This window comes from Peromyscus californicus, unplaced genomic scaffold (genome assembly GCF_007827085.1).
Source record: "Peromyscus californicus insignis strain IS unplaced genomic scaffold, ASM782708v3 Scaffold_12__1_contigs__length_115047231, whole genome shotgun sequence".
In the NCBI taxonomy this organism is placed as follows: domain Eukaryota; kingdom Metazoa; phylum Chordata; class Mammalia; order Rodentia; family Cricetidae; genus Peromyscus; species Peromyscus californicus.
Genome location: NW_026294413.1, coordinates 49,107,703 through 49,132,193, shown reverse-complemented (window position 1 = coordinate 49,132,193; position 24,491 = coordinate 49,107,703). Strand labels below are relative to the sequence as shown.

The following is a 24,491-nucleotide window of genomic DNA, read 5'->3' as shown; positions in this document are numbered from 1 at the left end:
ACAATGAATTTGTGCCTAACTTGACAGGCCGAAATGACCATCAAGTCCCAGGCCCTGGAATGGGAGGGACGGTGGGGTGTGAAGCAAATTTCCTGTCATGAATGTTTAGAACCAAAACAGAAAAAAAAAAAAAAAACAATTCCAATAGACATGAAGATTTTCGTGTGCTACAAAGCAGGAAATCTGCCCAGAAAACATATACTGCTGTTTCCTGTGAGTTTGGCTCAGAAAATCCCCCTGAAGTTCAGAGAGACAACTGTGGCATGTGCTCTGTGTCTGCAGTGTTTACAGCACAGACTGTCTGCTGTCCTCACCTCTTATCTCCTCCAAGGTCTCCAGGTATGGGGAAAAGTTCAGCATTTTTCCTCCCATACTGCTTCTGGGCAGCCTGATCTACTCAGCCAGAAGGCCTCTGTAGAGATGGGGTTAGTCTTACCTGCTGAAGGGAAAGCCTTAAATCATCCTCATTTTAAATAGGATCTAATATTTTCCTATTAAAACTCTTATTCTGTTTGCTTATTTGCTTGGTTTGGGGGTTTTGTTGATTTTCCTTTTGGAGATGGGATATTACTATGCAAGCTTAGGTTGGCCTAGAACTCACAACCCTCCTGCCTCAGCTGCCAGTGTTACCACCTGACCCCAGATCTGACTCATCAGGCCCATCTGAAACTGATGTGGTTGTGTCTGGTTTTGAGACAGGGTCTCAAGTAGCCCAGGCTGACCTTCAACTCTCTATATAGTAGTGGTAGCCTTGAACTGCTGATCTCCCTGCTGGGTTTAAGGAAGATGCTGCTATATCTGGTTTACAGGTTTACGCAAAGCTGAAGAATGAAACCCAGACCTCTAACCCCGGGCATTATGCACACTAAGCAAACACGCTACCACCTGAGCTATATTAAAACTTGTTTTTAATTGGACTATTCTCTATATACCTTTTCAGAGATCCTTTCTCAAAAGGGGTTAGGCTATATATACATTACAAATAAAGTTCTAAGCTGTTGACCATGGGTATCCACCATGACAAGGCCTTCATTGACCCCAAATAAGTAGATCTCCATATCTACCAAGCTAGTGACAATTTCCCTTTGCCCTGAGCTCCTGGATTTCTGGATTTGTGTCAGTTTCTATATTAGAAGGTTAAGACATCTACATGCAGCCTAGACTCTCCCAATGCCTATACAAAAACAGCTGGCTTAGTCAGCAGTGTGGAAATTAAAACACAACAAGAGTTTGTTTGGGTTAATTAACTGAATGCTGAATTATTTACACACTCATCAACATTTCCTAAGCATATGCTTTCTACACAAATAGAAAACCACACACATTCAAGGAGCTTAAATATTTCATAGAAAAATGAGACAAACTCATAACAAACCATAATATTTCAGGATATTCCAAAATATGCTTTTAATAAGGCCTAAATCGGGGGCCAGAAGGACGGCTCAGCAGTTAAGAGCCTGTATTACTCTCGCAGAGGTCCTGAACTGGGTTCACAGAACCCATATTGTGGCTGAAAACTGACTGTAACTCTTGTTCCAGAGGACCTGCGTGCTCATACCCAAACACAGACATACACATAATTGAGAAATAAATAAAATTGTGTGTGTGGATATATATGTTTTAAATCAGGAGCTGACTACTGCCTGCAAGAACAGAAACAGCTGGTGACATCTGTCCATGCCTCATGCAAAACCTACATGGAACAGTACTGCCTCCAGCCTATGTGTAAGAACAGGCTTGGGTCACTTGCCTAAACCACAGAGCTTGACCGTGTTCCCCCAAGAGACCATTCTTCTTTATGAAATGATGCCAACAAGACCAGATAACAAGTCAGTCTTCCAGTTTGATTTGTCAAAAATTCAACCAAAATATAGTCAACAGCAAGGTCACAGGGAAACAGACTCATGCCTCATGTACAAACAGGAAAGCCCTGATCTTGGTAGGTTTTCAAATATATGGCCTTTTTCCCCCCCTATTTGTCTCTTAGCACTGTTTAATTCTCAACTTTGTCAGTGGAAGACAGAAAGAAGAGTACAAAAAAAAGGGGGGGGCAGGTATGCTCCTCTGAGCTTTATATAAGTTAAGGGTAAATCATTGGATGCCTAGAAAGGAAGAGAAGTCTGCACTAAGGTGTTTAGACTTAGATGATCGGATTACAAAATCCAATGTGTTCCGAGTGTTTCCTGTTCCCTGAAAACCCAGAAGTAAAGCTAGAGAGGAAGAGGGCAGGAGTTGAGGGAGAGCAGGGAGAGGTGGGAAGCAGGGAGAACTGGGAGAGCGGGGTGGATGCGCATGTCCCAGCACTTAGAGAACTAAGACAAGAAGTCCTAGAGTTGGAGGCCAGCTGGGGGCTACACTATCTACTTTCTGTCCCCCAAAAAAGAGTGGGAGAGGAAGAGGGGTGGAGAGAGGGAAGGAAGGAGAGGGAAGGGGAGGGGAGGAGATGGAGCAGGGAAAGATGGAGGGGGGAGGAGATGGGAAGGAAGGAGAGGTCCAGAGAGTGGAGTGGAGAAGAGAAGAGAGAATGGGAAAGGGAGGATAGGGGAGGGGAGGATAGGGGAGGGGAGGCAGAAAGAAGGGAGGGGGGAGAGTGAATTTAGGACTTAGTTGTAATCAAAGGCACAGGACAGTGAACACTCCTAACTCAGACCCTGACAGAAGGCATCAGAGCCCAAGATGACACTTACCCATCTCAGTAGTAACAGAATCACAGACACCTCAAAGTCTGAGCAATGACCGTTCTCCACTCAAAACACAGAAAGAACAAGATGTCTAGACCTTAAGGACAGGTTAAGAGGGCAATTCGCATCTTAATTTTGAATGACAACAAAAACCAGAGGTGTACATTGGTGAAAAACCCGATAAGACCCGAGCCATTCAGAGATAAACAGGCTTTTTTACAAGGTAAAGGGCTTGGACAAAGAATTGGTGTTTGTTTGGGTCATTGACAGCTCTGGTGTTTTTTATCAGTGCATCTATTTCGGACTGTTTTCCTTATACCTGCCTAGAACCTCTCAGCCTGTTGGTCACTCACAGGTTTTTAGAAGTTGGGGGCTTGTGACTGGAAACTCTGGAGTGAGACTCGGCCATGGGGATTCCTGTGGTGTCCACGTGATGCCCCCACACTATTCAGGGATAGCTAGGAGGTGATGCACAGCCCCCCTGGCATCCTCCACCTCTACACCAAGCCTCAGCAGCAAGCACTCTCCCAGGGATGGGGCTATGCCCAAGAGGAGATTAGGACATAAAGAGCCCCTTCCCAGGATCCTCAGGTGGAATTGAAAATACTGCCCAAATTGGAGTCAGCTTTGGCTGGATCTGAGCCTTATTCTCAGTTCCTTCTCAGCAAGTTTCCATAGATGCTAGGCATCAAAAATCTGGCCAGGAATAAAGTTTAACATATTTTGAAAAAGCCATAGACATAGAAAATTAGTTTAAATTTTTTTTCCCTTTGTTTGCATGTGTGCACCACACACAGAGACCAGAGCTTGACACCAGGCACCCTCCTCACCTGCTCTTCACCTTATTTTTTGAGACAGATTTCCCCTCCTCCCCCCCTTCCCTCCTCCCTTCCTCCTCTCCTCTCCAGCTCTCTATTGGGGGCTTAGACTACCCAGGAAACCCCAGAGAGCCTCTTGTCTCCGAACCCCCCTCCCACACACATACACACCTTATTTTTAAAGAAAGTGCTGGGATTAAAGGCAGGTCCTCATCTCTATAGCAAGCACTTCACTGAGTGAAACTTCTCCACAAGCCCAGCTTCTTTCCCTCCTTAACAAGAACCAGGCAAGGCAGATGCCTCTGTAATCCCCAGTAGGATACAGACCAGTGAAGAACAGAACTGATTCCCAGCCCCCTTGAACAGTCACCAAAGCTTCCTGAGTGCCTTCTTCACTCAGCCTCACAAGACTGGAGTACCAGGAAGATCAACTGACCATCTGAGTATATCTTGCAGACAGAAAAACCATTAACAACTGGCCCACTTCTGGGGCCTGGTGGGCAGACACTCCACAGCCCTGTAAAAGCTACATGACCTCTGGCCAGGTCTTTAATATGTTTTCCAAATGAAGGGGGTGTGTCCCCGGGTGCCTCTGTTCTCCACCCAACCCAAGCAGGCAACTGTCCTAGCTGGAAACCCACCCTGGGGTCTTGCTCTACAGTGGGGAGTCAAATCCACCCCAGCACAAACACATTGGGCAGCAAACCAGCGCCCCTAAGACGCGTCTGCCCACATCCGCTGCTTAATTGAAGTATTCACACGAAAGCCAAGCAGCCAGAAATAAAACAATAAGTATCACGCTGCCAAAATAAGCTTTGCAAATTCCTAAAATAAAGTGGCCAAATGAATAAAAATAAGCAGGGTAGGGTAGAAAAACAGTACGTGGAATCCAGTGTGCAGTCAGCAAGATTGCCTGGAGGTAGGGCACTGGACTGTTTTTGTATAAAAAAGTGGTAGCTCACGAGGAACTGGATGAAGCCCCCACGTGCCAGCAATAACATCCGAAGTTTGCCGTCACTAGCCATCCTCAATGTACCAGCTCTGATGGGCCAGGACAGCTGGGGACCTCATGGACCACGTCCTGTTGGTTGGTCAGAAGAAAAGGCCTATTCTTGGAAGTCAACATCATGACCAGTTTCAGGAAAACCAAGTCAGACCATAACCATACTGCCATGAAAATTAACTGCAGAAGCCAGCATTCTCAACCATGTCCAAGTCCAAGAAGGTTGCAGCCCCAGACTCCCAGGGAATGCCTAAAGAGCCCAGACAGTACTGAGTCCATCCATCCTTTGTTTGGTCTTCTATATGCATGCCTGTGAAAAAGCTGAATTTACAAACGGGGCATAGCAAGAGAATAACAATAAAGGGTGGCAGACCAGAACAGGTTCGATAATAGACTGGGATAAAAGTTGTATGGCTGTGGTCTCTCTCTTGAGAGGGAAGACAAATGTTATTTTTGGACCACAGCTGACCACGAGTAATTGAACACAAACAGTGAAATAAGAGAGGAGGGAAGTCCTGTGTTAGCACCAACCATGACGTCAGACTGGTGAAATGTGTCAGCATCACATGGAAGTCCAAAGTCCTGGCTCACTCCTGCATGCGGCCCTGTGCCTCCTAATGCTGTGGAGAGCTGTTCCCACGTTCATATTGTGGCTCCTCCTGAGACCACTGCCTCGGGAGAGCATCTTGTGTAGAGGGACGGCCTGGGGTCCCCAGCCTTCTTCAACTAATTAGGCAAGGTCTCCTCCATCTTCCTATCTGTGCCGAGCTTCCTCTCTGCTCCACAAAGCCCCCCCCCCCCCCGTAGGGTAAACCCACTTCCTCACTTTCCACTCTGCTCTCCATAAACACAGGAGCCCAGCCCCAAGATTCACCACACACCCACAGGAGGGGCATGTCTGGAAAGGCCCCAGAGTAAGGGATCGTGGCTCCAGGCAATGGGACAGAGCCCATGGCTGACTCAATCCTGACTCTGCAGATTAACCACCAGATACTGCAAGGGCCAAACAGGCAGAAATAACAGCAGACTCCTAAAAGACTAGAGAGAGTCCAGCTCTCAGGCAAACTTCTGAAAGATCCACCAAGAAGGAGGTGTCACTGGTCAGCTCCACAAGGCTTGAACTATTTATAGCAGCGCTCTCCTCTCGTGTTCCCCTTAGCACTTGGATTTCTATTTAGTTGTGTATTTTGGTTGCTAATTTATCTTCCCCAGCCATGAACCTAAGTTCTACACTGGTGAGGCCCTTAGCCACACAGCTAGAGCTCAGTGAAGAGTGCCGAACGAAGGGGATGGTGAATGTGGTTGGAAAGCAGGTGCTTGGGCCACACAATGTAACTGCAAGCCCTGGCCTAGCACTCAGCTGGGAAGACTTGGAAATGAGCACCTACCGCTGCTCAGTTTCCTCACCTACAACATGAGGACGAGAATAGCAGCTGCTCCAGAGTTCTTGAAAGGGTTAGACTAGGCCACACAGAGTACGCCCTCAGAATAGTGCCCACACAGAGCAAAGCACTCTAAGAAGAATAGGCACAAATGTGTTGTCATTGACTTAGTCCAACACACAGCAAGACGTAAGGTCTGAGTTACAAGTAGATTAGATGTAACTGGAAAGCATATTCCACAAGAAATACCAGCAAACTACCCTTGTTGACTAACTATGCATACATATAGGTATGTATGTTTTATTTGGGGATAAGGTGTTTGTTTGAGACAATGTCTTATTAGTCTAGGCTGGCTTTGAACTTACGGTTTTTCTGCCTTAGCTTTCGAAATGCTGGGATTACAGGTGTGTGCTGTGGCGGCTGGCCAACCTAATTATGCTTCTGTATAACAAGTGGAAAATCTCAAAACCAGTTTGATGGCTTTTCTGTCCACTAAATCGTACTCACCAGTTTTCTCTAGCTCCATCCATCCCTCGATCCATCCATCCCTCCTCTCCGCACACTGCTAGCCATATGTGCTAGACTGGCTTGCCCCTTGTATTGTTGGGGAGGGAAATGATGCAAAGGAAGCAGTCAGCAGTGTCCTGGGCTCAACTGGTGACAGCTGACTCGGGTAGTCCATGGCTCCCCCTCTAACAATCTCAGTGTCCAAAGAAGGCATGCACAGCTCAGCGGGGGAACTCTAGAAGTCTGCATGCACACAGGGGCACAGGCTGCTGTAGGAATGGGCTTCCTCCAGGTGCAGAGAAGCCCAGGGTTGCCTGGAAGGAACAACAGAACTTGGAGCAGCTGCTCAACCGGTGGCAGGAGGAAGAGACCGGGATTGTTGGAGTGCAAGGGGGAAAGCAGAGGCCTCTGGGAGTTTTCATCCTGGGGTCTCTTCCTGATATCACACTTGAAGTGGAGTGAATGCCTCACTGATTAAGTCGAATAGCTGATAACGGAGGGAGCAGCCGTTCTGCTAAAGGATTGCTCAAGACCAATTCCTAGTGATTAAGGAATCTAGCGGCTGCTGCCAGGTGAGCCATGCTGAAGTGCAGACAGTGATGCCTAGGGACGCTAAGGACTGGTGAGTGGACTCTGCCGTCTCACACTTTACCATCTCTGTAGGCTCGTGGTCAAGGATGAAATATCGCGCACTGTGAGGGCTGAGGGTACTGACAGAAAGAGTGGTCCTCAACCACAAAAGATGGGGAAATATGCCAGGGAAACCTCAAAAAGCCCCTTAGAAGAAAATGATTATACCATAAAGATTTTTCCACGGTCTTGACTTTAGTTGGAAACTTCTGAAACCAAACATAGCCTGAAATATCTAGTAAGCATCAGTCCCACCAGGACCCACAGCTAATTGGATCCTTTATTATACACAAAATGGTAAATACAATAACAACAATAACAAAACAAAACAATAAATACACTGGGCATGAGTGCACATCTGGACTCCCAGCTACTTGGGAGGCTGAATAAGGAGGATTACTTGATTCTTGAAGCGCGAAGGCAGGCTGGACACCACTCTTCCCAGTGATAAAGATAAAAAGGCAAACAGGAGCATTGGGGAAGCCAGTACTCCACCCCCCTCCCCACCCCCAACCTGAGGCCAAGTGCATGCAAGGCTTTTGCGGCTTCTGAAACATCCACATCTATTACTAATCTGGTTCTCCTTCTTAAAAATCAAAAGGCTTTTAGAGGCAAGTCAAGTTTTTTTTTTCTTTTTTTAAAAAAAAAATGTACTGTAAATAATCTCAGGGGTGAGACTACATACATCAGATCTTTCATCATCAAAGATAAAATTATCGACCCTCTAGGAGACTTTTGAATTTGGCACAGAAGGTGTATCGCCATTTTAAAGGGTTCCAAGACGGCAAAATGAATCTTTCCTTTGATCTGGAATCAATTTCTGCCTAACTAGCAAGTCGAGAAACTGGAGTTAACAGCTCATGTCAAACACAACAAACAGGAAGGGCAGCAGCAGCAGCAGCAGCAGCCGTGTTTTGAAGTAGAAATCACAGAGGACTCAGAATTGATACCACATGGTGTCAATCACATCAGTAAAACAAATCTCACAGAAGCAAAAACTTCAAAAGCTACCCACAGTGTCCATTTCAATACGCTCCTTAGAAAGTTAAAGAAAAAAATCACTGCCACAAAACCCCTCAAAGATGTTACTAGTGATATTCTCACACAGACAGGACTTGGAAGACGTAAAGCCACTCTAATGTATTTAAATGTAATAACCCCTAGGAAAGAAAATTTTAATGTAAGTCTACTTGAAAATCTATAGCAATTTCCTTGTATACATAAAAGTAAAAATTTTTATCATTAATGACATTTCATATTATAAAAATGTTCAGCACTATAAAAATTAAAATGTCATGTGTATGTTCTTAGAAAATTAAGAGAAAATTAGAGATTTTTTTAGATAGTATACAAAATAATAATTTTCATTATGACATTTTCATATATATCATTTCTGTCTGGGGGAATTTAAAAATCATCTTGGTAATGAATTGGATGAAAAAAGACTTTGAAATTTCAAATGAGGTCTAAAAAAGAGGGGGATAGGCAATTAATTACACATTTCTGCTTTGTGAAAACTTCAGTTACTTGGTAAATACTGACACCATACTGACTACATGCCACACATAGTTCTACACAGACGGCAAGCACAGCAGACGTCATCAGAACCCCAGCCTTCCAGAAGTGACATTTTAAGGAGGCCGGACGAACGAACCCAGCGAACCAATCACAGACTCGCTGCTGGCAAGCGTGGACTGAGGGTGCCAGGAAGCACAGGGAGGGCTGTGGCTTCTCAAATGGAGCTGGCAGGGAGGAACTCACAGCACGAACAGCTGCAAGGAGGAACAGACGACGTCCCAGAAGACCTCGTGGCTAGATCCCCATCCCAGCGTGAACAGTCAATGAGCGGCCCTAGGGTGGGGACAGGTGGCACACTGAAGGGTTGCTGGCAGGGGGAACCCCAGTGAGAAAATGAAAAAAAAATGACACTGATGTGGTCTCGGGGTAAAAATCTGGGCTTCCAGCATCTACCAACCCTTGGAGTGTTTTACCTAGGGTCTGACTCACCTTTAAAAGGCTCTTCCTAGAGGTGCCTTCAGACTGAAGGAGCAAGGGCCAGAGTAGCTGAGGACTGCTGCCACAGGCAAGGAAAAGGGGCAGGAAGACTGAAGTGCTGGGTGGGTGGGTGTGGTGGCTGTGACAGAGTAAGCCCAGGGTGCAGCACAGGGTGGTCAGGCTGGGCTTACGCCTCTGTTGTGCTTTCAATATGAAACACCCTCCCCTCCCCAACCCACCCCACCCCCATAGGCTCACGTGTCTGAACATCTGGACTCCAAGGTTGTGGAATTTTTAGCGGGTAGAGCTTTGCTGGAGGGAGTGGGTCAAGGAGGGCGGATGTTGAGGTTTTATAGCCTGACGTCACTTCCTGACTGCAGAGATACAGTGTGAACCAGCTGCCTCCTGCTCCTTAGACCAGGCCTTCTCTGCAATGGAGGACTGCATCCCTTCCAACTGTAAGCCAAAGTAAGTCTCTCCTCCCTTAAGTGGTTCTTGTCACATACTGTCCTAGTAACAAGTAAGGATACAGACCTGAGCGCACAGCTGGTGGGACTTGCAGAGGCGGCTCTGAGAGAAAATGAACAGCCAGATGTGACTCCTCCAGGAAAGAATCGAGTGACCTTCCTCAGGCACAGAAACCTGGGCAGACACCTGGTGCAGGTCAAGGTCATTTTAGAGTTGTTAGTGGAGACGTCCATTACGTACACAGGTAAAGACATGAAGCTAGGAAGCATGCAAGGCGAGAACATGAAAGACCTATCTGGAGGGCTGTCGGGACACAAGCGGCACAGAAAAGACCTCTCTAGAAAAATCACCAAGGAATGCAGTCAAAGTGTGAGAACAGAGTGGATCACTGAACACAGACAGGGCAATGGAGATAAAGAAATGGTCTATGTGGAAGGTGAAAACTCATTTAATGGACCAAGTGTTTAACTGGAGAAGTTCCTGTTCTGCAAGATGCAGAGTTCTGGAGTCAGACTACATAACAATGTGATGTACTTCACATTCCTGAACCATGCAAACCATTTATACTATAAATTTATTTATTTGTTCACGCCCAGCTATACTGTAAGTTTAAAAGTGCATTTTTTTTTCTTTTTTTTTTTTTTTAAGTTTTCCAAGACAGGGTTTCTCTGGGTAGCTTTGGAGCTGTCCTGGATCTCACTCTGTAGACCAGGCTGGCCTCCAACTCACAAAGATCTACCTGGCTCTGCCTCCCCAGTGCTGGGATTAGAGGCGTGCGCCGCCGCCGCCGCCGCCGCTGTGGCCACCACCACCCGGCAAAAGTGCATTCTCTAACTATTCTATCACAACTGAAAACTTTTAGGAGAGAAATAAGTTAGAGTGTGTTTACACTAGCCAAAGCGAAGGGGAGCAGAAGAGGGCTGGTACAGGGAAGAAGTGTGTCAGCAGGTCTGCACCCGGAGGAGAACAGCCTGAGGGAGGGGAATGATGCTTTAGAAGATAACGAGCACAGTTGATGGTGCTCTGTTCTGCGGCAGGGGTCTGCTGGGGGTGTGCCCTCCCCAGGACCACTGACAGTCCTCCTACAGCAAGAGAGGCGAGCTAGTGGCCAGAGCGGACAGAGCTGCAGGTAAACGAACACCTCAGCAGTGAGGACAGACGGGTGTTCCTTCTGGTGGCCCGCAGATCCAGTGAGCTGGGAGTGGGGGATAGACAAGGTGCCAAGGCTTCAAGGGGAGGAGAAAAGTAGGAAGCAGCCAACAGAGAGTAACTGGAAAGTGACTACAGTAGTGAAATGCAATCCAGGTTACCATGTGAGTTTGTGGATTAAAAGTGAGATCATGGGAACGGTCACAGCAGGGACAGACCCCTGACAGAAAGATGTACAATTCACTGCAGTCATCGGGTCGCGTTCAACCTCGGTACTTCTGCTCATCAACAAGCTCGACCTGGGAGCTTGGAGTGCAGCACAACCACGTGACACTTGTCTTTACCCAGCATGTGCGAAGCCCTAGGTCTAATCCTCATCACGGAGGCAGTGCGAGGGAGGGGGTAAAACAAAAGCCTCTCCATCTGGAGATCATGGAAGGATGTCCAGCCTCAGGTCATGGGGGCTGGGCAAAGTGCCCTCCCACCCCGACAAAAAGCACTAGAACATTCACCCAGGCACTCAGTCACTTACTGGAATGTCATTTGTGAGACACAGAAGCCATGTCAGTATATATGAACATAAGTGATAGTATATATGAACATAACTTAGAGTAACACGGAGGCTGACGGAGGAGGCAGACAAGCCAACAAAAGAGAATGTACGGAGCGTAGAGGGACATCTCTAAATGTGGTAAAATCCCACTCCGCTGACAAAGGTTAAGGAAGGTTTCCACGAACCATGGACATGGGATGAGTCTCTGGACAAATACTTGGGGAGCTTGCTCACTCTCAGATCACAGGCCCAGCCAGGATGCAGAACAGAAGGACAGGTAGCTCTCTCTGAGGAACCACCATCAGCCCCCTAAGGCGCTGACACTCAGCAGGGGATTCATGGAGGATCACCTCCACCATCTCCACCAGGAGAAGCAGGGGAAGGAGTGAGGAGAAACGGGAAGGAACTACGGACAAGAGAGACACTTGTGAAGCAGGGTTAGCAGAGCTCAGCCATCAGTCTAATCTGCAATGCAAGGAGTAGCATGGGGCTCCCAACCCCTGCAGGGCAGTGCCCGGGAGTGTGGTGCCTCGCTCACTAAAAGGAATACAGGAAAATAAACACACTGGGAGTGACAGGAATCACCAAGAGGCTCCTTTCTCCCGCACTGATTTAAGAGCATCAGCGGGCAGTCAAGCAGAGGACCTGTTCTCCACTTGATCTGGGGTTGAAGGCCCACAAAAAAAATGCCTTGGTAAAATGTTAGCTAGGAAGACATCAGTATATGAATAAGGAATGTAATGTCACCCCGAGAACATGTGACAAGGAAGGAGAAGAGTTAGGAAAGCATCTACCAAGAGCTGCGACGCCATGAGGCCAATGCCTGTCTCTGTCACAACTCCTCAGGGGGAATTGCCAGACTGGAACTTCTGACCCCATGCCCACTATTACCCCACGTCAGCACCCTCTGCATGTGTATTACTTAATTCAATAATAGCAGTGGCGTGGCACTACTCTGATACCGTGACCCAGCACGTGTAACTGGATGATGAATTTTAATTAGACATTTTTCACTTACTTTTTAGAAACCAAATATGATCCATGCTGCAGAAATAAATTTGTTCAATTAAACTTAATTTACTACCAATACCCCCAAACAAGAACACAATCATAGTCCAAAACACCATGCCAACCTAAAAGCTAGGCTCCTTCTATGAGTTTTTTCCTTGGGCAACTTTTTTTTTAAGCCCCAAAATATGAAACAAAGAGTAAACTGTCTAAAAAGTGCCTGAATTTCCAATTTTTAAAGTTCACATTTAGCTAGGACAGCGTGGATAAGAAAGGCATGTTTGTGATGGTGACTGAATATAGTATTGTGAGAACATGAATTTTAAAGCTACAAAGAGTTGATTGGATGGTTCCTATATCCCTTTTGCAAATGAGTGTTTTCTTGCTGAACCAAAGAGCAGGAAGATTGCTGACTGTAAAGTACAAACCATCTCACCCTATTTTTAAACTATAAACCACTTGACCTGTTGGGACAATTCGGGGGTGCTAGATTTAACTGGGGTATTATCTTCATGCATGAAATTTCCAAAAGATTCAAATGTAAGCAAAATGCTTACCATTCTCTATGGTTTCTCTTTTTCCTCACCTGACCACATCATTTGCTCATCTTGAGTTCCTTACGTGTAACAAATAACTACTACTCACAACTTCTTTCTTTTTAAGATTTATTTATTTAATGTACCTTGGGGTTTTGTCTGCATGTATGTCTGTGTGAGGGTGTCAGATCCCCTGGGACTGGAGTTACAGACAGTTTGAACTGCCTTGTGGGAGTTGGGAATTGAACCTGGGTCCTTTGGAAGAGCAGTCAGTGCTGTCAATGGCTGAGCCATGTCTCCAGCTCCTTCTCACAACTTCTTAATAAAAGAAATTTCCTTTAAGGCTCTGAAAAGAGGAGATAGCAAAATATATTCAGAAGCCCTCCCCCACTTTCAAGTCTCCTGTACTGTTTTATAGGTGAATATTGAGGTCTTATCTTTTTATTATTCATTCTTTTGTAATCTCAATCTGTTTCTTAAAAATCTCCTTCTCACCTGAAGTTCAAATCACGTTATTAGCCCTGTGCTAAAGTCAACACAAAAATGATGCAAAACTATCTGATTTCTTGCAATGAGAATTCTCTACCTACACTATGACGGAGTGGAGAGTAATGACTCCCAAGCATGTATATGTGCGGTGTACGGGGCGTGCATGTGACACCAGAATCTCAGGCTCCTTAAGTAGCCTGCTGGCAGTGTGAGCCTCTGAACCACAATCCTTACTGAGCACTCACTGTGTCACTTTACAAACGCCGAGGGTTTTCTAACTCTTAATCTCTTTTACAGACAACTACAGCCTTGCCAGACTCCATGGAACACTCCTTCAATCCCAGCACTCACAAGGCTAAGGCAGGAAGACTGTGAGTTCGAGGTCAACCTGGACAAACAAAAACTTAAAAGGAACGTGAGATACAAAAAGTTAAAATAATGTGGCTTCTAGGTCAGAACTTCAAGGTCAAAAAGTTATAAATGTACTCAATGCCATCAAACTGTACACTTAAATAAAAATGTGGAAGTTGGAGGATGGGAAGTTGGCTCAGTCTGTAAAGTGCCATAAAGTAGGCATGAGGCCTTGAGATGGAATAGCAATAACCGTGTAGAAACCGGCACAGTGGTAAATGTCTGAAATCCCACAGCGGGGAAGGCAGAGCCAGGCAGGTCCCTAGCCAGTCTAGGCAAACAATGAACTCCAGGTTCACTAAGCCATCCTATCAAAAAAAAGGGGGGGGGTGGACAGCTAAGGAAAACAGTGTCAACCTTCTGCATGTACGTGCACATACGGGAAGACACACATACACCACACATATCCACAATGTTTAAAATGGTAAATTTAATATATTTAATATTTAATATATTTAATGTATGCATATATATTTAATAATATATATTTAATATATATGCATACATATTTCAAAAATGTCTTAAAAGAACAGCTACATACAAAGTTGACTTCTTATACCAAAATAAATTCCAAATAGATTAGGGGTGCAGGCAAGTGAAAAATCTAGGATCCAAACCCCAGTTATCCAACAATCCAATGTGAGAGCCCCTGCCACTTACTAATGGTCTCCCACAAATTGCTAATTTATGGGTAAAATCTACCCAAAGTGCTATTACACAGAACCACCTCATTATCATCAAATTAACTTCAATAATAACTCAGCAGTAATTCGTGGCTTCCAGGGAATCTGCAACACACTGGGCAAGTCTGGCTGCCGCGCATGCGGAGGCCAAGTGCCCAGGCACAACTGAGGAGGCACCTGGAAAGCCAGCCCAGGCATCGCAACCAGCTTGTCCGCTGTGGAGACAGCCACCATCAAGGAGCAGGAGCTGTGTGCGGAATGCACTCCAGAATGTACTTCTGGAGCCTGCAGTCGAGGCAGAAATGCTTGTTATGCAAAGGATGCAGAAAATAATCACACTGGTGTTTGAAGAAGCCACAGCATACAGTGGGGAACAAACAAAATTACAGTTTTCCAAAATACCTCGGAGTTGAAAGCTTGCAAAAAGCCTCAAATCTTTTCCTGTAAGTCTAAATAGAGTTCAGAGGGAGGAGGGAGGGGCCGGGGCCAATCCTGAGCGAGATCTCCCTGGGGCCTTCAGACAAACATAGGTCCCAGATGTGGGAAGCTTGTCCTCCCTCCAGGCAGAATTAGGGGGGAACTGGGGTGCAAGGGTAGGACTGCAAAGAACCGTGTTGGGAGGGAGAGGGGGGCGGGGAGGACACGCGGGCCAGATCTCTCTGAAGTTTGAGCTCACTGCAGAGAGATTACAAATGCTTTCCAACGTGCTAACCTGTATTTTGCCCTCCTTACTATATCAATCCATGCCAACCGTTGTTCTAGGATCAACCTGACAGCATATCACGAAGGAGAGACAGTCAAAATGCACCTCTCCCAGAACTCATAGCTTCGACGCTGAGGCTCATTCCCGTCAGACAAACAATGTCATTTCCCAGGCCACTGCTTAATGAACACAAAACTAAAAGAGAAACTAGAACAAACCACCTGGTAGCACTTTCCCCAAAATCTGAGTCGGGAACGAGTAAACACCTTGGCTTCTTGGGCAGCAGGTCACGTGAAACAGGACAGAAGCACCCCAGATTCAGACAGCCTTGACCCATCGCCGCCCTTGCTATACAACGATTTCATCAATATTATTCTTGGACTCCTAGACACAGAGTCATTTCCTCGGTCACCAGCTACGGTACCACACTGCCCTCCACCAAGGCTCACACTCCACTGGGCTTGCACACAATGGGTTCTAGGATGCCGAGACACTCCTAAAGACAGAACCAAAGGTTTGATTACAAGGGGCTTCCAGTCAGGGGCCCACTGACAACTTCCGCAGCCAATGAGAGGGTTTTTACCCATGCAGTTGATCAGCAACAGTATCCATGCTGGTATTTTAATTTTTGCTTGGCATACGTAACAAAAAATGCATTTCCATGGGACTTGTTGAAAAGTCAAAAATAAAGTAACAAGCAAAACAAGAAATGAAGGACCAAATGAGCTAGGTGTAAACACTGAGAAGACAATGTTTTCATGATGCTGAAGGATTCTGTCCCAGGGTTCTAGAGCCGCTGTTCCAATCACTGATTGTGCCCTAAGTATCTCTGTAACTTTCCCTGGGGCTTCTGCAATGTTCTCCCCAGCTTCTTGGGAACCTGGGATTAAAAGGAGAGGCAGACTCTCTGCGGTATTTATTTCCTGGGGTTCAGAGAGATTTCATAGGCACTGTCACATTCAGAATAAACAACAAAAAATCATTTGTGAAGCTTGCAAGATGGCTAGTCCAACAGGTACTTCACGGGCCTCAGCAGTAGCAAAGCCTGACGTCCTGTGTCGTGCTCCAGGACATTTCCATGGTGAGCTGGACTGGTCGCAGGGAACTGAGGGCAGCGGAGCACAGAAGCCACCATGTCACCCTCATGATCGAGCCGCACATGGGATCTCAAAGCAGCTGGCTGTTAAGTGTGTCCCAGGAAGCTAAACAGAGCCTCCATGTAACTCCAAAGTCCATGTCACAGGCTGCTCCTGTGTCGCCTTGTGCCTTATGAAGGAACCTACACAATGTTCTTTGGGTGATTCCAAGAGATTTTTGTATTTTTGTATTTTTCGCAGCTAACACGAGACTTACAGTTTTATTTTTAACTTTAAAAAATTTTTATATTATTACTATTGCATCTGTGTCTGTATGTGAGAGAAAACTGTGTGTGTACGTCTCTCTCTCTCTCTCTCTCTCTCCCTGTGTGTGTGTGTGTGTGTGTGTGTGTGTGTGTGTGTGTGTGTACATTAAGAGTTGGTTTACGCTGGGCGGTGGTGGCGCACGCCTTTAATCCCAGCACATGGGAGGCAGAGGCAGGCAGATCTCTATGAGTTCGAGGCCAGCCTAGTCTACAGAGCAAGATCCAGCAAAGGCGCAAAGCTACACAGAGAAACCCTGTCTCGAAAAACAAAACAAACAAACAAACAAACAAAAGAGTTGGTTTATTCCTTCCATTGACAGATTCAGGTATGGAATGAGGTCATGAGTTTTGCATGGAAATCCATTTTATCTGGTAAACCACCCCACCATCCCCTTTGTATTCTTCTTATAGCCTCTTTCCTTCCATCAAGTAGTCTTTCATATTAAAGACACAGTGGTACATACCTACAATACCAGCCCTTGGGAAGCAGAGGCAGGAGTATAAAGAGTTCAAAGCCACCCTTGGCTACACAGTGAGTTCTAGGTCGGCCTGGGCTACATAAGACCCTGTCTCACAAAAAAATAAAATAAAATAAAAACCAAACAACAACAACAACGAAAACCACCAAATAAATCAGGTCAGTTATATTCACCACAGCGTATCTGTGTAGAGGAGGAAGTTAAGGTCTTCTGAAGGCTGCGCTGCCACCAGGCTTCTACTGTTTCCCTAGCTCTCTAGCTCCATGGCGGCAAGGTTAACGTGACCGGCCCCAACCCCACAGCACCCCTTCCTGTCACTGTGAACCTGAACTTGGAACAAGTTATAAAGAGAAAAAAAATTTTAATAATGAGGATGATGAGGAGAGATATGGCTCAGTGGTGAAGAGCACTGACTGATGGTCTAGAGGACCCGGGTTCAATCCCCAGCACCCACATCAATGCACCTGGCCATCCGGTGTCCGATCACACCCACCCCCTAAAAAAATAATAAAAAAAAATGAGGATGACTTAAAAAAAAAAAAAGAATGTAGATGATTCAAAGATATCACACAGGCTCAAAGCCTGCAAATGATTGAAAGAGGGAGCCACGTTTACCCCCGGGGAGCACACCACCACCACTGTGATGACTGACAGCTGTGTCCCCCGGGAGCAACGTGGCAGGCTCCATGGAGGAGGAGCTCAGGCCTAGAACCCTTCCTGACCTCAGCATGTGTATCCATGCACACACCCGGCAGACCGGGAGAGAAGGGAAGAGGGTATGGTGGAAAACCACAGGGAAGCAGTGAGGTGTGGCGCATCACAACTAGCCAAGGGCCGGAAAGAAAGGCATCCTTGGCATCACCTTGGCTCCCAAGAGCTTAGAGGACTTAGCCTGTGTCTCCTCCACACACTCTTAATAACACCATCAGATGCTGCATGGACTCACACACTCTCCACTGGTCACTGGCTGTTCTGAATCCGGACTCTTTCCTTTGGACTATGAGGTTAACGCTTTCTTCTCTTTCCATATAAGACGTTTACAAACAGATGATGGAATCTCACTACCCAATCTAAAGGTCTTTCCATTAGAACACACTGTCTAAACAAAACATGCAGGAAGCATTCCTCAAACATTAAAGTGAGGCTAAACCAATCAAGAAATTAAAAGAAAATGCTACTCAGTATTCATCGCATTTATAAAGCCAGGAAGTCGGAATATCATAGTCATCTGGGTTTTTTTTTTTTAATTTTACATAAACTCACACATAAAGGGTGGTTCATGCAAGAAAAAGTAAGCTTTCTATATGACTCTATATCATCCTTTCTCCATAGTCCTTAATTTACAAATGGCAAGGCAAGCTAGCCTCAACACAAATTATTACTTACCCCTGTGTCCAGTCTAGAGGAACCTAACTGCTGCTTGAATCTTAAATGGTCTTATTAATAGAAAACCCTGAGCCACGGCCGGGCGGTAGTGGCTCATGTCTTTAATGCCAGCACTAGGGAGGCAGAGCCAGGCAGATCTGTGAGTTCAAGGCCAGCCTGGTCTACAGAGTGAGTTCCAGGAGAGACACCAAAACTACACAGAGAAACCCTGTCTCTAAATCTTGGAAAGAAAAAAACAAAAACAAAACAAAACCTGAGCCAGATATTGGGGTGAATGCTGAAAAATCAGAGAAGCAGAGCACGCCACAGCCAACCTCACCTCGCCAACTCCTCAGCCGACCCTGAAAGCCTCTGAGTCCTCACCTGAAAGGCCTCAGCCAAAAGAGCCTTTAGTTCCTGTCTCCTCACACCTTATACAGCTTTCTTCACCCTGCCCTATCACTTCCTGGGGTCAAAGGCGTGTGTGCCTCCAAGCAAAGGCATGAGCTCTCAAGTGTCGGGATTCAAGGTGTGTGCCACCACTGTCTGGCTCTGTTTCTCTCCTAGACTGAGTCAGTCTCATGTAGTCCGGGGTGGCTTTGAACTCACAGAAATCCCGACAGATCTCTGCCTCCCGAGCACTAGGATTAAAGGTGTGTGACACCACTGCCTGGCCTCTGTGTGTAATTTAGTGGCTGGCTCTGTCCTCTGATCCTTAGGTAAGCTTTATTGGGGTACAAAATATATCACCACATCTGACTTCAGGTTTGTGCTATTAGAATAAGCTGCTACTATCCAACTTTGCACATGTAAGAGTCTAAAATTGAACTAATGAAAACCAAATCTCGTGTTATACATTTTGCACATAATATGCCATCAAGACTCACAGGCTTGCATTTTAATTAAAAACAGGCTAACCAATACACAAAGGAAGTGTTTGCACATCATAATCCCTTGAATGATGTAGAACATTACTGAGTATAAGAGCCATATGTTAAGCACAGTGGATGATTAAAAAAAATGTTGGAAGCATTAAAATATCATCTTATAAGTTCATGTCTTATTTGCCAACTGCAATTTACAACACAGATTTTTAAAATACCCTGTCCCCAGTGCTATCCAGTAAACATTGTGCAATCAAGCAGTGCTCAATGCGACTGTTTTCAGGACTCCCCAGCCCATCTGTAACACCCTGTCATCCTTAGAAGGGAATTCTCCCTACTGGCAGGTTTAGCACTAACACTACTCCACCCATCTGTCTGTTCCTCACTCAACGCCTACTTTTTGTGCTTCTGCTGAGATCTGGGGATTTCCATAGGAAAAGCCACTGTCCTCAGAAATTTCCAATCCAGTGAGGAAAACGACTTGAAAAGCCAGAGTGAACTGTAACTGTGATTTAACACACACTTTCCAGTGTACCCAGTCAGGGCAGCATTATTTAAACAGCTGAAGGAAAAGCAAACTGTGTGTTCACCAGTGGATGGCTGGAAAATCAAAATATATCTACACACTTCAAAATGGGAGGGAGTTGTTATCATACAAGCTGTAACATAAATTGGAGCACACAACTGAAATATGCCAAAGAAAGACAACTACTATGTTCCATTTACGTATCCTGAGTCAAATTCATGGGGAATGAAGAGCCAACACTCACAGGACACGTGGTTGCCAGTGGGAGCGGGGAATGAGGAAGCATTCCATGGACCCTGAATTACAGTTTCATAATGGGAAGTGCTCTGAGACACATGAGGGTGGTGGTTACAAAATAATTTGAGGCCGGGCGGTGGTTGCACACATCTATAATCTCAGTCCTCGGGGGGGCAGAGCCAGGGGGATCTCTGTGAGTTCGAGGCTAGCCTGGTCTACAGAGCGAGATCCAGGACAGGCACCAAAACTACATGGAGAAACCCTGCCTCGAAAAACAAAATAATAATATTAATAATATTATTATTATTAATAATTTGAATGCACTTAATGCCACGGAACTGTACACAAGAAGACTGAGAAGGTAAATTTTATGTCGGTGTGTTTTACCTCCAGTTTGAAGAAATTTCAACCACCAGGTTTTCCACATTCTTTCACATTCCGTCCACCACGAGGTGACATCTAAGGACCTCTCTAACCCCACCCCTCAGATGTAAGCAGGCCTACTACCTAAATGAATGGGATGCAAGAAATTTAACCTGTGACCTCCAAGGTGTGGTGGGTTCTTCCAGCTTCTCCTGGAACACTCACGTCAGAGCCTTGGGCTGGTGTATAAAAAGGACGGCAACAAAGGCCTCCCACAAGGGGCGTGCAGAAAACACACTGAGAGAGGGGGCCAGCGGCCGCAGCAGTCCAGCTGTTAGATTCCTCCATGTTCTAGTTTTAGTCCTATGAGCAAAGATTTGGGGTCAATTCAGCTCTATCTCCCCTCTGACAGCCACTGTGTGAGACCCTCCAAGCCAGACTCCCTGGCTGAGCCCACTTGTCGCCAGAATCAAGAACAAAATAAATGATTAATATTGTCTTAGCTCTGGCCCATAGTGAATACGTCCTAGATAGCTCGGACAACATCCATTTAATTCTCACTGTTCTAAGAAGCCAGAGTCCAAGATTAAGAAGCCAGCAGATATGGCATTTTAGGTCACATGGTGGAAAGGTCTAGCTACTGCCTCATGAGGGCTTTCTTCTGATGGCCTCAGCACCTTCCATAAGCCTCACATCCTAACAACATCCACTGGAAGGTACAGTTTCAACACAACAGTTTGGGGAGAATACAAACATTCAGTCTCCAGTGTTGTTTTAAGCCACAGTTTGGGGGGAGCAATTTCATGGCCATAAGTGGGTGAAGCCATAACAGAGATATATATGTTAGGCAAGCTTTAAGTTTAGTGCCCATAACTGGGATGGAGGGGGACAGGAATGAGCAGGCCATCTGGACTGAATCTCAAGGTGCTAACAGGGCATTGCTGAGTGATGGGAGAGAGGCTAGGGATCCACTCAGACAGAGCTGCAGATGCAAGGGAGGTGGATGGGCTTGTTTAGAATGAGCTAGAACAGCTCACGGGAGGAGACAAGGCTGAGAAGATGTCACGTGGTCTATGTGAGTGAGCCTTGTTCAGGGGCTACGGACGATAGGCAGATTCTTAATTTTGTTTTTGTTTTGTTGCTTTTTGTTTATTCATTTGTTGTTGTTTTAAGGAAGAAGAAGAATTCTGGTAGCAAGATGAATCTACTCACCACAAAATTCTGCTAAATGCCACTGTAACAAGGGTTAAAATGTATCTCTGACACATAATTAACATTCTTGGGGTTAGCCAAGTAATCCATCAGGATGTTAATGCCTTTCTTCTCCGTCCTGATTTAAAACAGACTGTGCCTGCCACCAGTGAGAACAGCTGAATCTGAGTCACCCCCCCCCCACAGCTGCCCAGCCTTCCACCTGTCCCAGGACCTCCCCAGAATGGAAACCCCTTCTGCTTCACTGATTTTTCTGCCAGACTTTTCACCTCCTACAGCTTCCCTTAAAACCCTCAGCAAACCCAAACCATTGTGTCAGGAGACATCCACACTCCCTCATCGAAGAAAAAGGAAGGAGCGTTCCGCTGAACGTGGAGACGGATGCACTAGGAAATGGGAGAGAACAGGGAACTACCAAAGAACTCTCATTCCAAAACTAAGTGAGGTGGATCCCAGCCAATGCCCTCAACACTCTGCAGGGGACGTGTCCACTCCCTCCATCCTCCAATCCACACCATCCACCTCACACTCCAGGTGGCAGAAATGAATGAATGAAGGCGGCAGGCAGTACTGTGGCGTGTTCTGTTCCGTCTGCCTTTCTTGCAACTCAGTCTTGTGGTGAATTGGTTGCAAGTGAAAAACAGAGACAGAGCTGTGGAAGTCGTTCCAAGCTAAGAAAAGAGGGTGAGGCAGCGGGAGTGGAAAGAATTACCCATCAGCTCCATCACTGATAGAGAGTGACAGGCTTAGACACGTCCCTGAAGGGAATAATTGACTTCAATGAAAAGGGGTGAGGGATGGGGGGGGGGGAGATCCTCCAAGGAGGACAAGTAGGTGTTCTTTAAAAATCTAGAGAATACATGCTTTGCTTCACTGGTGCTGAGAAGCTAACACTTTATAGGATTTTAAGACTCTTAAACTAGGGCCTGTGAGATGGCTCAGCAGGTAAAGGTGCTTGCTGCCAAGGCTAAGGACCTGAGTTCAATTCCCAGGTCTCACGTGGTAGAAAAACTGACTCCTGAAAAAAATGTCCTCTACAGGCATGTGAGCCTGCAAAAACACACACTAAAATAAATAAATGTAATAAAATTTTTAATGAACTAATTTTAAAAGACTCCTGGACCAATCGGCATTTGTGGATTTCCTCATCCTTAAAAATAGCTGTCTTGTCCCCACCACTATCTTATGAAATACCTGTCTCCTGCCCCTACTCACAGTCTAATAACCCCAGCACTACCATGCACTAAGAGTGGGCCTTATTGCCACCATTAATAAGAAACTGCTCCCAAGATAAAGCCAGAGTGCATTAAATACAGATGATGGGTCCCCAGCTCACGGGGACTCTGTAGATAAAGCCAGAGTGCATTAAATACAGATGATGGGTCCCCAGCTCACGGGGACTATGTAGATAAAGCCAGAGTGCATTACATACAGATGATGGGTCCCCAGCTCACGGGGACTCTGTAGCCTCCTCCCAGCTGCTCCCAGTAGAAGCAGAATGCTGGGCTCAGGCCGAAACCACTCGCCCGCCCAATTACAGTGGGTGCCAATGACAGACCAACATCTTCACACTAAAAGCCTCAACCCCTGCTTACTCTGGGCCACGTGGCAGAGGGATCAGCTATTATACCACTCGGGCCCCTTGCAAATGCTGTTTTCCCAAAGGCTTCAGCTCACTGAGCAGCCCAGGCACAACAAAGCCAGTTCGGGAAAATGACCAAGGGTAGACTGCCTAGAGAAACAGCAGCAAACATAAGCCTTTCTCAATAGACATGCCAGTCTTAGCGCTGTGTTCCCAAATGTTGCTGGAAAACCCAAGGGAACTGTTCAAATTAGAAACTAATTTACATCCTTAGCTTATTCTTAGTATGAACTGATTTCAACCGATACGTTGATGCAACACACACACACACACACACACACACACACACACACACACACACACCCTGGAAGTTTTCATCTTCCAGGTCCTTTGGCCCCTGAACAGTTTCTTTGGGGGTTATATGAGTGACACTTGTACTGAATATTCTAGAGCTGCACTTTGGCGTCGGCAGAAGGGTGAAGAAGCTCAGCAGATACGGGAATACAACCCACTTACAAGGGCTCTGCAAGTCGGTGCCTGCTGCTAGAGGCAGGGTCAGGATCTGTACTGCTTTTTAATGAGCTTCTGCAGGCAATCCTCATGCAGATGCTTGTCTGTTAGCACAGATGCAAATCATACCCACCCAGGCTGAAGCAAAGCAAAATCCACTCAGCAGCCAAGACGTAGCAGGTTAGCTCTGTGCCCCTGGTAGGCCTTCAGTGTTACTGGCTACATCAATCGTCTCTTAACCAGGCAGGTGATTCACCAAAAGGAAGCCAATCAGCACAGAAGGCACAAGTTAACTCTGCTTTGGAACGTCCACAGAAATGCACACAGGGTTTCCATTTTGGAAAGGGGTGTGTGTATGTGTTACATGTACAGGTACATACATGCATGGATAAGTATGTGGAGGCCAGAGGTGGTCTTCCTCCATTGCTCTTCCATCTTGTATTTTGCGACAGGGTCTCTCACTGAAACCTGGAGCCCACAGATGCAGCTAGTTCAGCTAGCCAGCAAACCCCCAGGCATCCTCCTGTCTCCTCCTCCCCAGTGCTGGAATGGCAGGCATGTTACTATAGCTGGCTTTTCCATGGATGTGGGGCTCTAAACTCAAGTGCTCAGGTCTGCTCAGCAAGCACTTACCGACAAAGCCACCACTCCAAGCCACTCTAGGAATGTTCTTTAGCACACACATTTCATCCCTGGGCTCTTTCGGGAACTTAGCACACTCCTTGTAACTCAGTTCCTCAAGACTGGTTTATACACCAGCTTACATAAACAGCCTATCATAGAAAGAAAAATAATGCCGTTTGAGATGTCTTTAGAGTCTCATGTCTGCCGCACAGGCATAATAAACCTCTATCTTACTCATCAAATAAATCCCTTGAGCGCTTCAGAACATAAACTAGAGACAGAACAGAAGCC

At 46.1% G+C, this 24,491-nt stretch overlaps 1 protein-coding gene and 1 long non-coding RNA gene across 7 annotated transcripts in view; one reads left to right on the top strand and one right to left on the bottom strand.

Annotated features, from left to right (window-relative positions):
* The window catches only part of Lrch1 (leucine rich repeats and calponin homology domain containing 1), a 201,801-nt gene that overhangs the window by 116,616 nt on the left and 60,694 nt on the right, over positions 1 to 24,491 (bottom strand). The gene's annotated exons all lie outside the window — the stretch shown is intronic.
* Positions 9,359 to 13,751, top strand: LOC128107170 (uncharacterized). Its single transcript, XR_008216990.1, has 2 exons — positions 9,359 to 9,484; positions 13,517 to 13,751. It is a non-coding gene; the product is annotated as an uncharacterized LOC128107170 (long non-coding RNA).